Source organism: Festucalex cinctus, chromosome 1 (assembly GCF_051991245.1).
Source record: "Festucalex cinctus isolate MCC-2025b chromosome 1, RoL_Fcin_1.0, whole genome shotgun sequence".
NCBI classification, from domain to species: domain Eukaryota; kingdom Metazoa; phylum Chordata; class Actinopteri; order Syngnathiformes; family Syngnathidae; genus Festucalex; species Festucalex cinctus.
The window spans coordinates 69,171,777-69,176,245 of record NC_135411.1 but is presented as its reverse complement, the minus strand read 5'-3'; the positions used below and the strand labels follow the sequence as shown (position 1 = coordinate 69,176,245).

The following is a 4,469-nucleotide window of genomic DNA, read 5'->3' as shown; positions in this document are numbered from 1 at the left end:
TTTGTAAACAAGGACACAATCAGTATATTTTACAATGTTTTCCCAGTTAAAAGGCCATACTTTTTCAGGATATGACAATGATGATATGTTTTTTTGTTTTGTTTTTTTGTCAGCAGCTACATGATTGGCTCATGTGACCTAAAAATCACACCACTACCGACCTAATGGCACTACGCCCACACGAGAGATCACTGCGCCTCATCGCAAAATAGTGCCGGGGTTTCACCACCGAAAACACAAAATTGGCAGGTTTTCAGAGGGTGAACTCCACGGATTCTTACTTACTACTAATAAATCTATTTTATGAAGTAAATATTATTTTGTGCCCCTGGTAGTGGAGCGAAACTGAACGATCAGGTAGCTGCTGCTTTCTCCTCACCATAGCAACCGCATAACAAAAATGGCGACCACAACGTCGGAGAGCGAAAGGAGAAAAAAAGTTAGAAAGAAAGTGGTGAAAAAACTTCGTTCCCGTTCAGGTTTCCCCATCGCTTCAGCTGGCCCCGTTCTTCCAGCCATCTGCATCATTTGTAAAAAATAAATTTCAAAGTAGACTCGTCTGGGATTGGAAGGCACACGGAAGAGGGATCATCTCGCCAAAGCAGAAACATTGTCAGCAGGTATGTGCTACACACACGCGTGCCCATTTCTGTTATTAATGTGACCGATATTTAGTATAGGGCTGAAAATAATTTTTTGCTAGGTTAAGTTTTAAGGCTATAGTTTAGTAAAAACGCGAGCTGCTGAATGATTTATCGAGTGAATCCAACAGTTGTTACCAAACTCGAGTTACCTGTGCCCATCAGAGTCATAATATAGTCACAGCTACACACACCCCTTTCCCCCCAAACTCTCTCTCATCAACCTCAACAAACACTTTACTTTACTTAAATCTGTGATGTGCATATACTGTAAAGAGGTGATGTGACAATAACACTTATAATGTAATTCTTTTTTGTCTAAAAGCGGGTTGGTTGCTGCAGGCCGCTGAGATGAAGAAAGACTGTTCCATTCTTCTGCATATTCAAGACAAAAGACTGTGTCACAATGGAGGTGCAGTTTTGTTTCAGAGATTACACAAGGTTCTTAAAGTCAACAGCAACCAGGGACGAACAAATGTGAGTTGTTACATTGCACTATTTCATTGTCACTTTGCTAAAATTACACATTTCAAAAGTAAAGCATTGGTCAGCAATATGTCACTTGATTTCTGTTTACATTTCGAGACAGCATTAATTAGAAAGCATGACTCTGCACATATTAAGTGAGTGTGTGTGTGTTTTAGACAACCCAATGCTGAGAGCTACAAATTCTTTTTGTGAACAAGTAATCCGTCAAAGGATTATAGTTGACAAAGATGTGATGAGAATGGACAAGCTAAGGGGTTTGTGAACAGTGTTAATAAACATTGGGATCTTGATGCTTCAGACTACAGGTAACATATAAATCTTCACATTGAAACACATTTATGAAATCTATGGGGAGAGATTTGTCTAAAATCTCACTGTTTCAGAGAAAAATAGTTTGCTGACAAGCTCAATTTAAGTTAAAAATAAATAAATAAATAAAATTGATTCTCTAAAAATGAAAACCAGTTGGTTGTTAATTATTACATGCAAATGTGTTTTTTTGTCTTCTGTATTTATAATTGTTCTTTGACCAAGAAAGTGTATAGGCCTATAGGTATATTTGTATTTCTATCCAAATATACGATTATTCACTAGAATTTTCAGTAGGATATCCAAATACCAAAATATTCGATAGCTGCAGCACTAATAATACTAATTTTGAGTTGTGGCACGCCCACACGAGTTATTTTACCACACACCCATGTCAAAACTAGCTTACTGCACACACACACTGCACCCCAACTTCAAATTTTTGCTAACGTCATAATAATAATAATAATAATAATAATATATTAAAAATTTTGTTGGATCCAAAAGCAACTTACATAATTATAGTTTCATATGATTGTGATTGTCTTATTTTCAAATGTTGAAATATTTTCTTGATTTGAACAAAATATAATTGTTTAGAATAATCTTGATTTCAATTATTACCAAAATAATTGTGATGATTATTTTTTTCCATAATAGAGCAGCCCTAGTGTGATGTGAATATGTGTATCTTGTGCTCATCTTCCCCTTCAATTTTCTATTTCAGGCAGGATATACTGAAACGAAGATTGAGGCGTGATTTCCCCCATCTGGTTTTTCACACCCCTTTCCAGCAACAACTCTGAAATGGTTTTTGTAGAGACATTACCAACAACTGACAAACTTTTAGACAGGGTACCTCACTCATCAGATACATCAACTACTGAGTCTACTGATGTAAGCCAAGAAAGTGACACTAACACATGGCTGGTACAACATCAGGTTGGAAAATGACAGGGCATACGAGGACACTTTACAGTGCAGGGCTGTAAAATCTATGTAAAATCTGCCATTTTGTTTGTTTCATTATCAAGATGTTAACTCTCCATTTTAACACTTTTCAAGCAAAAATTAAAATGTCTGTATTCCATTTTTCCACAACACAGACCTTTGTTAAATTGGTCTGCCAAAAAAATAAAAGAGAGCTGTTCCAATGAAGTTCCAAAGGTTTTATTGTGAATGCACATTTGATTTTTATTTTATTATTATTATTTTTTTTATTAATATTTTTTGGGTAGGGGTATAAATGACATGCTGTGATGACACAATCTGATACTTTAATAAATATTCTATATGTTATAATAATCTGGGCTCTGAATGCATCTATTTCCATCTAGTCCATTTTGCCTTGTTCCAGGTTTGTGGTGCATGGTAGTATTTTTGGCCGATGTATGCTGCCTCTTGTGTACCTTTCATTACGTAATAGGTTGTGAATTGTTTTCATATATGAAACATAAACATAGCTAAATGTAACATCTGTGTGCTGGTTTCACTTCTAGTTGAAGCGTTTTTTGTTTTTTTGGCACAAATTTAATATATTTAATTATCTAAATTCACATGATTGCACCAAACCACCAATACTTGTTTCTGATGTTAGGTACATGTATTTATAACATCTGGGAATGATTTTCTGTTGTCAAATTTAATGTAAGACGTTTTACAACCAAAAACTGTAGCACAAGATTTTCGTTTTTTGTTATTTACCTATATATGCATTTCTGGCTTGTGACAAAATTGGGGCAGGAAAACATTGGGTGAACTTTTAACCCAAAGTTCAGAAGGGTATTATCTATCAAAAAATGCATTGAACAAGTAGTGCCCAGACAGTGGAGCGAAACTCATTTTCTAGGCACTTTTTTGGGGTTCACCCCACGGCCTAGAAGTTGGTGTGAATATTTGAATGTATTATTTACAATTGAGATAGGGTTGTTCTGATTTTGTTATGTGTGGTTATTGTATTGTCATGTCCGCTTTTAACTTAACAGTTTTTATCAGTTGCTAAAACACCAAACCCCGTTCGATGAAGCAAATTCTCAGTTTCCGAGACTAATTTCTGGAATGAAACACTTTTTTGACCAAACCTTACACACGGTTCAGGCTTAGATCCAATTCTCAAAACTCATCCACTCTTTTTGGATAAAACTTAAACACATTTCACACTATTCCTAAATTATTTTGCCCTAAGACTAATGCATGTTTTTTTGTTAAAAGTACCCATTTTGACTCTATCACGTTTTTTGATTGAATTATTGAACATAAAAACAAACAGCAGAGAAACAAAAGATAAAAAAGAAAAGAAGAAAAGAAAAAACAAACTCATCATAGTTTACATGTTCAAAAGGGAGTAGGAAGAAGTTAACTTATTTAGTCCTACCCCTCATACATTATACATTTAAACTTATTTCATTATTGATACAATACTAGGTTAATATTTTTTAAAATAAAATGATGCGTGCATTATCCAGCAACATATATACATGAAATTCCTAAACATATACCATAATACATTTATAAATCATATACTCATACTCATTATATACAATTTTCATGCTCTTATTTGACAAAAGTAATTTTTTTTAACTTTGCATTTAAACATTTTTTTTTTATCTCAACAAGTGAGTCACATCTTTTCAAGTCAATTCCCAGATTATTCCACAAATTAACACCTTTTACAGAAACACACCTTTGCTTAATATTTGTTCTTGTTTTGGGTTTTTTTTACACACTTGTACCCCTTATATCAGAAGGACTGTGTCTATTTTCAAACAATGTCTGAGTAATATAGCAGAGTAGATTGTTATATACTTTGTACATTATTTGTGCTATTTTAAACTCAACCAAGTCATAAAATGTCATTGTATTTAATTTGATAAATAATGGATGTGTTGATTCTGTATATTTTGAACGATTAATAATCCTTATGGCTCTTTTTTGCAAATTGAAAACAGAGTTAGTGTTTGTTTTATATGCAGTCCCCCAGATTTCCACACAATAGGTCAAATATGGTAATAATAATGAACTATATAATAT

At 33.7% G+C, this 4,469-nt stretch overlaps 1 long non-coding RNA gene across 1 annotated transcript; it reads left to right on the top strand.

Annotated features, from left to right (window-relative positions):
• The first annotated feature begins 363 nt into the window (after positions 1-363).
• Positions 364-2,597, top strand: LOC144005990 (uncharacterized). Its single transcript, XR_013279715.1, has 3 exons — positions 364-620; positions 967-1,118; positions 2,167-2,597. It is a non-coding gene; the product is annotated as an uncharacterized LOC144005990 (long non-coding RNA).
• Positions 2,598-4,469: the final 1,872 nt, after the last annotated feature.